We start from the raw sequence: 10,760 nt of genomic DNA, 5'->3' as shown, positions 1-10,760 counted from the left end.
CCCCCTCCCTAAGTCCCACGAAGCAGGCGGGCTGGTGCCAACCAGCCCTGTCTGAAAACAACAAACAGAAAATAAATGCAGAAAACTCTTCAGGATCTTCCCTAAGCGTGACCGGCTCCTCCGGGCACATTTTCTAAACTGAGTCTGGTAGGAGGGGCATAGAGGGAGGAGCCAGTGCACAGTATTGATTTCTTTAAGTGCCCAAGGCTCCTAGTGGACCCATCTATACCCATGGTACCCCAGTATCCTCTAGGGTATAAGAGAACCATTCGTTCGCAAGTTTTGCAATCTGGTGGACAACTATGCAATAGTTAGCACCTATCCTTGTTTACCAGTGCCTATACCCTTTAAATCGTAATCTTGCGAGCAAGGCCCTCCTACCTCTATGACTGTTTGTTACTACCCAGTTTTGTTTTATCATTGTTTCCAATTGAAAAACACAACGGAATATGCTGCGCTATATAAGAAACTGTTAATAAATAAATAATACTGAAAGTTGGGGATGTGCACCTACTGTATGCCACACTAAACCAAATTACGTATTGGGATTTGAGCAGTAATATAGTTACCAAACTATGGGGGTCATTACGAGTTGATCGCTAGCTGCTTTCATTCGCTGTGCAGCGATGAGGCAAAAAAACGGCACTTCTGCGCATGCGGCACAATGCGCACGCGTGAAGTAATATTACAACGAACGATGTAGTTTCACACAAGGTCTAGCGAAGCTTTTCAGTCGCACTGCTGGCCGCAGAGTGATTGACAGGAAGAGGGCGTTTCTGGGTGTCAACTGACCGTTTTCAGAGCGTGTTCGTGACGTCAAAACAGGAACTGAACAGTCTGAAGTGATCACAAGCGCTGAGTAGGTCTGGAGCTACTCTAAAACTGCACAAAAAATTATGCCGCCGCTCTGCGATCCTTTCGTTCGCACTTCTGCTAAGCTAACATACACTCCCAGTGGGAGGCGGCATAGCGTTTGCACGGCTGCTAAAAACTGCTAGCGAGCGAACAACTCAGAATGACCCCCTATAAGCTTCTGCAATTCTGCAGGAAACACAGCAAACGGTGCTTTTCCCCAAATTACCGGCTGTCTGTTACTGACTAAAGTCTGCACAGAGACACACAGGAGACCCCCTGGTGTGCAATGCACGGACAAGGCTTTGTAGCTCACATTAAGGCATTGCTGACTCCAGGATACAGTCATTGGCACATGACTTGCTACATCTGGATGTTCAGAACCCAATCTGATCACCATTTAAGTCATTAAAAAGTCATTAAAATGAAACTTCCGCAATTGGCACTTAATGGCAGAACCTAATCCCGTTTGGCACTGCAGCCATTAACATTATCATTCTCTCCTATTAAACTGTTCGCATAGTTAAGTAATTCCTGCAATTTCTGAGAGGTGGCTAGTGGTGCACGCAAACAAGGTCCGGTCAGTGGGCGTGTTATGGGAGTGTCGGGGGCGTGTCACTGCAAGTGGCTGCGTTTCCGGACGCACAGCTGCAGGCATTGGAGGCCGTGGACAGACGGTGAAGCTGCACCTGTCATAGGGCCGATGCAAGTTTTGATGATGCAACCGATGGTGGCGAATAATTGGTATTACAGTGTGCACGGACGCTGTAAGTGGGCAACAAGGGGAGGAGTTAGTGGTGACATTTGCATAATGATGATACGGGCGACTGGCAACAGACGCTGCTGTGTAGCTGGGGGATTGCTGATGAGGATACTGTGTTTTATTGGAACATACCGCAGCCAAACTGGGACTTTTACTGACTCCTAGAACAACAATTTCACAAAAAGAAAAAAGAAAAGAAAAGAAAAAGACGAAAATACCAAGGACCTAAAAGAGTAAAGCCGCGCTCTGACCCGGCACTCCGCGTTCCTGCTGTAGATCTCATCAGGGGAACCTCCCCAGAACAGCTCTCAGAATATGTCTCATTGGCACTGCACACACGTCAGGCTAATCTGGGATGCTCAGGATATCTGTGATGTCACCCACGCTGAACGTTGCGCTCTGTCTTTCTTTATTCTTTCTCTTACATAACTTTCACAGGGGGGAGATGTATCAAACCTTCTAAAGCTGGACAGCTGGAAAAGTGGCCCACAGCACCCAATCAGATTCCAGCTATCCTTTATATAGTACATTCTATAAAAAGGTAGCCGGAACCTGATTATTTGCTACAGGCAACTGCAGCACCTGTTCCATTTAGAAGGCTTGATACATCTCTCCTGAATGTTGTGCACTAAAGACAGAGCTGGGCGTACCGACTCTGCCAGCGCATTCCGAGGGGATTGATGGCCGCTGAGCATTAATGGCGCAATGCATGATGGGGTGTCTACATTAAATGCGGATGTGGATTATTACATCTATACTAAAAAGTCAATAGGTCTACCACTAATGGTAGACATGCATTAGGCCAACAGGATCAAAAGGTCGACATTCAATAAGTACAGTGGGAAACGTCAACAGGGTCAAAGTGTCGACATGGAAATGGTTGAGACACACAAAAAAACGTGTGGGGTGGGGGTGTTTTGTCATTTTTCGGCCACAAACCACATTAGTGTACCAGGGGGTCATTCTGACCCGATCGCACGCTGCGTAACGTACGGGTCAGAACTGCGAATGCGCCGGCGCATGGCCACCCGTCACTGTGCTACAATCGCCTCTGCCTGATAGACAGGCAGAGGCGGTCGATGTGCGGGAGGGGGCGAAACGGCGGCGTTAGGCCACCGTTTCGTGGCCACGGTCTGGCCAACGCAGGCATGGCCGGATCGTGTGGGGAGTGGCTCGCAGCAGCTGCATGACGTCACACGCAGCCACTGCGGGCAGGGGAGCAAAGAGTAGCTCCCGGCAAGCTTGCTAAAGCTGCGCTGGCCGGGAGTTACTCTTGAAGTGCAAAGGCAGCGCCGCTGGGGGGGGGGACCGGCACTGACATGCTGGGCGGACTAGCCCTGTGCTGGGCGTCCCCCCGCATGTCTGAGTTCATGATCGTAGCTGTGCTAAATTTAGCACAGCTACGATCAACTCGGAATGTCCCCCGTGTCCTCTCGCATCGGGCAATAGTAACCTGCGCTCGGCTAAGGTTACTATTGCCAATGGTAGTCCACGTGGATGGTAAAGTATGCAAAAGTTTAAAAAAAAAAAAAAAATCTACTTGTATCTACCATTGTCACGCCGACCTTTTGAACCTGTTGACCATTTTACACGTCGAACTTTTGACTGTCGACCTAATGCACGTCTACCATTAGTGGTAGACCTGTTGACTGTAGACCTTTTTAGTGTAGATCTATGGTCCGGATACCATTGAATGCCGCTGGTCTTCTTCATTACATGGAGAATAACATTACCCGGCAGTGAGATGAATCTGCATGTCACGTGTGAATCAGCTGGGCGAGTGACATGTGTGTCACCAACACAGATACTACATACACTGCAGCCTCTTACACGTACAGTAGGTATGAAATATTTTTTAAGCCAGAGATTCCTAAACACATTAGAGATTGACGACAGCCAGGGCTGTCGAGGGCTGAACGGGGCCCAGGTACCGCACCCCTGCCCTGAGCAACAGATTCTGCTCCAAATGCTTAATGAATAACCATTAGTCCGAACCCTATAAACAACAATGTATATAAAAGTCAGAAATATAATTTGAAATAATGATACGAGACATAACTGCCGTGAAATTCGTCAGCTTTATTATTTAAATAAGCTACGCTTACGATCCCGCCAAAACGACATACCAAAAATGTGAGGGAGGAAAATTCCGGAAACAATGGGGACAATCAATTAGGGGAGAAGGGGGTGAGTTGCTATTTCCACAGAGTATAAACGGCGTGGTAACAGCACCTGAACTGGACGTGAGTGTGGCGGTGCCGTAAGTGCGGCATATAGCTGTAATTACTCTCAGGGGTGAGAACATCGCCCCTAATTGAACTGACCCCAAAGAGGCAGATCACAAGCCAACCACCCACCATAAACCTGAAGACACACCCAATCTCCACCTCCACACAGCTATAGGCTGAGCAACTTGTCACAACACCACAACCCCAGAATGGAGGCCACAATATAAATGACTTGTTACACACTGTCCTAGCCTTGGGGTTTAGAGGCCGTCACACTGACTTTAGCGCTACGTTCTTTTGAACACCTGCTTAATACAGGGGGCAGCTTGGAGCTGACTCAGTTTTTAAACCAAGAAGTCAGCAATAGAGTGTATGTGACTGCACTACTATCTATGTCCTGAATGACAGTAGTTGGTGGCATGAAATCACATACACAATGGGGGTAATTCCAAGTTGATCGCAGCAGGATTTTTGTTAGCAATTGGCCAAAACCATGTGCACTGCAGGGGAGGCAGATATAACATGTGCAGAGAGAGTTAGATTTGAGTGGGGTGTGTTCAATCTGCAATCTAATTTGCAGTGTAAAAATAAAGCAGCCAGTAGTTACCCTGCACAGAAACAAAATAACCCACCCAAATCTAACTCTCTCTGCACATGTTATATCTGCCTCCCCTGCAGTACTCATGGTTTTGCCCAATTGCTATCAAAATTCCTGCTGCGATCAACTTGGCATTACCCCCAATATCACAAAAGAAGAGAGGGACAAGGCATGTAGAAGAGACAAAATACTAACCAAGAGGTCAAAAAGACATGCACGTCACATGGTCAGGACCTATAGCAATAGCCAGATTATCCATTAGAAAACCTAGGCTCCTGCCTAGGACCCAATGAGCACTGAGGGGTCTGGATTACTATAACCCATTTTTATGTTTGGTGTTCGAGCCCAAACCAATATGTTTCCTAGGACGCCATTATATCTCAAGATAAACTAATATCAAGTATCATAGAGCAAGGTAAGTAACTACCCACAAGTCAGGGGGTATCCGGATCATAGATTACATGTCGACCTTTTGACTCTGTCGATCGAATGCATGTCTACCATTAGTGGTCTACCTATTGACTGTAGACCTTTTTAGTGTAGATCTAATAATCCACACTCACGAGGTAGGGACAGGTGGCATAAGTAATTGTCATATGCCCAAAGGTCAGAGGCTAATGCCATGCAGCAGGGTCAGGACTTATACACCGTGGTCAGGGGCAGGTGGCATGAAGCAAGGCTGGGACCTAGTGGAAAGCCAGAATACAGGGGCAAGAATACGGGAGCATGTTCATGAGCTTACCCCAATATCAGAGGCATGGAGTAGGGTCTGAGGGATACGGCACAATCACATACGCATTGTGTGCACAGAGAACAATGTAGAGATTCGCCCATACACTATCTGTACACCTGTCCGGCACCACCCCTAGCCATACACCTGGATTCCTAGCCATCATCATTTCTACTTCTGCAGCAAGTGGAGCTGCCACTCAGTTGTGTATGACTCATAGATGCGTGCCCATAGAAGCATGCACTTGGCTACAGAGCATAGAACGTATGGCAACAAACATGAGCCGTCAGCAAAACTGACTTGCATGCAAATCTGTATTAGCCACTGGGGGAGATGTATCAAACCTTAGAGATAGTTAAAATGGAGAAGTTGCCCATAGCAACCAATCAGCATCTGATAACTATCATTTATCTAGCGCAGTCTAAAAATGATAGCTAGAAGCTGGGGCAGGTGGGATAAAGAAGTGTGAGGACCTACAATCAGAGGTCCAGGCAGCTGGCATGAAGAAGTGTGAGGACCCACACTCAGATGTCGGGGCAGGTGGTATAAAGAAAGGAGGGGAACTAACCTCAGAAGTCGGGGCAGGTGGTATAAAGAAAGGTGGGGAACTAACCTCAGAAGTCGGGGCAGGTGGTATGAAGAAGTGTGAGGACCTACACTCAGATGTCGGGGCAGGTGGTATAAAGAAAGGCGAGGAACTACACTCAGAAGTTGGGGCAGGTGGTATGAAGAAGTGTGAGGATCTACACTCAGAGGTCGGGGCAGATGGTATGAAGAAGGGCGAGAACCTACACTCAGAGGTCAGGGCAGGTGGTATAAAGAAGGATGAGGACCTACACTCAGAGGTTGGGGCAGGTGGTATGACGTAGGACAAGCACCTACACTCCGAGGTAAGGACAGGTGGTATGAAGTAGGGTGAGGACCTACACTCAGGTCGGGGCAGGTTGTATGAAGAAGGACGAGCACCTACACTCGGAGGTCAGGGCAGGTGGTATAAAGTAGGATGAGTACCTACACTCCGAGTTAAGGGCAGGTGGTATGAAGATGTGTGAGGACCTACACTCAGAGGTCGGGGCAGGTGGTATGAAGAAGGACGAGCACCTACACTGAGAGGTCAGGGCAGGTGGTATGAAGTAGGATGAGGACCTACACTCCGAGTTAAGGGCAAGTGGTATGAAGAAGGGCGAGAACCTACACTCACAGGTCGGGGCAGGTGGTATAAAGAAGGACAAGGACCTACACTCAGAGGTCGGGGCAGGTGGTATGAAGAAGGATGGGCACCTACACTCCGAGGTAAGGACAGGTGGTATGAAGTAGGGTGAGGACCTACACTCAGAGGTCAGGGCAGGTGGTATAAAGAAGGATGATGACCTAGGCCCAGAGGTCGGGGCAGGTGTATGAAGAAGGACGAGCACCTACACTCAGAGGTCAGGGCAAGTGACATTTAGCAGAGTCAGCCCAAAACACTAGGAACAGGTGCAGAGGACAAATACCACGGAGTAGTCAATATATTACAAGATCTGGAACCTAAGAAAAACCAAGTTACAAGTGAAACAAAGTATTAAATTCAGGGGTAGTTTTCAGTTGGGACAAAGAGGTTTCATAAGCCATCATTATTTTTACAAATATTGCCAAATTACCAATATATGTGTTGTTTTTATGGCTATACTAATATCTTTACATAGCAGCCTCTAACAATCTGAAATAAGTACATATTTTGTCAGGAATAAGTCTGAATAATTTAAGAGCTTACTATTAATACGCGGCATCTCAGATCTCAGATCATTTGTCTTAAAATAAAATTGTCCCATAAAAAAAGACAGCGGTTAAAGAGAGAGGTGACAGATAATGTTCTCCATGTGACCGCTGGCTGAACCCATCTTTCTTGCCAGAAATTTATGAAACTGGATGGAAAGCAAAAAGCAGATGCTCCCCGAGTGCCTGATGTCTACAAAAGCCGCTCTGCGAGCAAAAGTTTGATGGCACGAGTCTCCTGAAGATTCTCTTGTCTGACCTTCAGGACGGGAAGGTGATAGCAAAGTACTAGAATTCTGACGCGTTAACTGCGGAAACACAAGTACACAAGTGCTTCTGATAAACAACCTCTGACCGGGTCACCCATGTCAGATTGTATCCCTGTGCTTCTTGTGAATGTTACAGCTCATCGTTATTTGTGATTAACAACACAAGATGGCCAGATGTATCAAGTCTTAGAGACCAATAAAGTGGAGACGTTGCCCACACCAACCAATCAGGTTCTACCTGTCATTTCAAAGACTCTGCTAGATAACTGAGAGAAGATTTTTGGTTGCAACTTCTTCATTTTATCTCTTGCAAAGGTTTGATACATCTTCCCTTATTACAAGAAAACCACGGAGGCACCACCAGTGCTAGACATGTATTCTCCTGCACAGAATAGCTGCGCCCATTCAGCATCTGCTCTCCCAGGATGTCTTAGACTCCCAAGAGAGCACGCCACCATGCCAGATCCTGCCCACTTCTTTATTGAATTGGGCTAATAGGGTCCTTTGATGACGCGATACCCTGCATATCATATCATCATGGCCCCGTCCCTCCAACGCCCAATTAATGGAATTGCGGTAATTAGATGCACAGGGACAAGAATGGGGTATCAAGGGTGACGATACGAGATTGTGACCTGCCCAATTACGTGATTGTCTTAGGGGCCTGTTCATCAATGTGAATGGGTCCTTTAATAGCAGCACTTAACACATTTTGTTTTACATTTTTAAGTAACAAACCCATTAAAGTTGCAAATGACTGTTCCTCAAGCTTCATATGGCATTAGCTTGCTGAGCCCAACTGGAGGGGATCCAGATTGCAGAGACAGTTCCATTTGGGTCCCTCCGCCTCCCGCGGCCCTCGCAGTAAGAATGAATGAATAAAGTGACACAGGCTCAGTAACACTGCCAGGTTATAACCGGCTGTGCAAACTTTCACAGCGAAGGTGTCAGTGATAGGTATGGTGAGACCAGTGGTGCCGAGAGAGGGAGGGGGGGAGGGTACAAATTACCTGGGCCCATGTCTGAAGGAGGGGCACAGTGAGGGCCCGGGCCCACGCCACCTTTGATTAGGCCATGCCCCCTGAAAAGTACATGGGCCCATTAAGGCTCTCTACTGCCCTAGCTGGGAGGCATACCATGCTTCTGTGAGTGGGTGCTTCTCATATGATACACACGCCCCCAAAGAGGTGTGGCCATGCCCTCAGCACGCTGTGGTCACACCCCCTCCAGGGGGGCCCCAGAAAATTGTTGTACCTGGGCCCAGGATTTTTCTTGGCATCCCTGGGCGGGACTGCTACTTTTCAGCTGATTACTAAAATGCTTCGATACATTTGGATCTGCCGCTGCTAAATGCGGGGAGTCACGTCCATAACTGCATTCAGCCATTGCATTTTATTAGTGAATAGGCCACATTGTGAGGACTATGGGGGTCATTCCGAGTTGATCGCTCGCTAGCAGTTTTTAGCAGCCGTGCAAACGCTATGTCGCCGTCCACTGGGGAGTGTATTTTCTCTTTGCAGAAGTGCGAACGCCTGTGCAGCAGAGGGCCTGCAAAAACATTTTGTGCAAAACAAGACCAGCCCTGAACGTACTCTTCGTGTGCATTGATTCTAACGTTGGAGGGTTGGCTTTTGACCGGGGAGTGTATTTTATCTTAGCAGAAGTGCGAACGCATGTGCAGCCGAGCTCTGCAAAAATAGTTTGTGCAGTTTCTGAGTAGCTCTGAACCTACTCAGCGCTTGCGATCACTTCAGCCTATTCGTGTCCGGATTTGACATCATACACCCGCCCAGCGAACGCCCAGCCACGCCTGCGTTTTTGCAAACACTCCCTGAAAACGGTCAGTTGACACCGAGAAACGCCCCCTTCCTGTCAATGTTCTTGCGGCCGTCAGTGCGAAGGAAAACTTCGCTAGAACCTGAGCACAACCATAAAGAGCTTTGTACCCGTACGTCGCGCGTGCGCATTGCGGCCTATACGCATGCGCATAAATGCCGTTTTTCACCTGATCTCTGCGCTGCGAAAATCAGCAGCGAGCGATCAACTCGGAATGACCCCCTATATGTGACAGTGGCCGTGAGATGGTGCAAAACCACAGCTTGAATGTATGATAGTCATATTGAAAAGAAAAGGGTTCCTGTGTAAAAATGTGCAGCTTTTCACTTTGTCATTTTCCCTATATTTATATACTATAGAGACTCCGGTGGAACTCGTACGTTTTTTTTTTTAAAGCAGCAAACGTTTACGAGGCACAGTACACACATTCGGTGTCCCAGGACTTGGGAGGACTAGTACAGGACAACGTAAAAACCACCAAAGCATAAAGGCAGAACATGCCATGCAAAAGGACATGTCAGTAGGGGGCAGCGGAGGAGGTCACTCTCGGGGCATACTGTACACTAATGACCTGTTTGTGCTGTCTAGTTCCCGCACCAGAAAGATTAAGAAAAAGCCCCTGGCGGAGGTGTCTAAAGTGCGCTCAGACATCACATCACTTGAACAACGGTCCAACTCTGATACGAGCCGGCCTAACAATGGGACGGCCGACCCATGGTCTAATTTAAGCTGCGCTATCTGTAAGGCAACGTTTCTTGAGGGCTAATCTTATCTAATGTCATTGGACTGCTGTGTGGCAGAGAATCAAAAAGGGTTATCTGGCTTTAATAGGCCTCGCAAAGTGTCATCTGGATATTAGAACAGGAAGAAGTGATTTGCAGAAGGACGCCTGTAGCTGAGGTATTGGCGGAGTCCGGAACTCAGAGGGCCAAGCGCACATCATATGCTAATCTGTGTAATTGTTCTGTGAAGAACAATCAGCATTTATTAATGCCCGCCATCTATTTATGCTGTCTCTGTGTTTGCTTATTTGTTTTATGAGGTAACTCGCTGTGACTTTACCATACAGTTTGCCCGTGTAACGTAATCACCATCCTACCCTCATTTCCAGACACAGTACTACATTGTGAAAGGATTCTTCTATGGAAATTCATTTATTGACTTTTACAGGCTCAAATCGGACCTTTAATTAAATGCATTGTTTTGGCTCTGTGCTTGTTAGAAGCGTCAACATAGCATCAGGCACAGCTGAAACTTTTGTCTTGGCCTGGGATGTGACAGAGGGGACACAGAATTGTGACATGAGTTTATCAAACGTTTTTCAGGGCAGACACGGGTTCACTGTGAAAGGCGACGATTCGGGAATAACCTAGGTCCAACGTGCGGTGTAAAATAGGTTTGGGCAGCTGTAACCTGGGTAGAAACTGTGTTCATTAACCCGGGATTTAGGTCTAAAAAGGGTATGAGTAATGTAAAATAAAACTTACTCCCATCCTCTTCATTTACGGCCCATGCGGCGGCGGAAGAGGAAGAGGAAGAAGAAGAAGAGGAGGAGGAAGAGGAGGAAGAGGAAGAAGAATACAGAATTTAAATAGCTCTACTACTTCCCCATGAGGGAATATATCAGTGAGGGCTCATTCACCCATTCAGGTCAGCAACTATACGCATATATACGCCTGTCTGGTATCTTTTGCACCTAGTATAGGGCAAAACATACTAATGATGATGA

This window comes from Pseudophryne corroboree, chromosome 12, assembly GCF_028390025.1.
Source record: "Pseudophryne corroboree isolate aPseCor3 chromosome 12, aPseCor3.hap2, whole genome shotgun sequence".
Classification (NCBI taxonomy): domain Eukaryota; kingdom Metazoa; phylum Chordata; class Amphibia; order Anura; family Myobatrachidae; genus Pseudophryne; species Pseudophryne corroboree.
The sequence above is the reverse complement of the archived record's forward strand: the minus strand, read 5'-3'. Positions refer to the sequence as shown.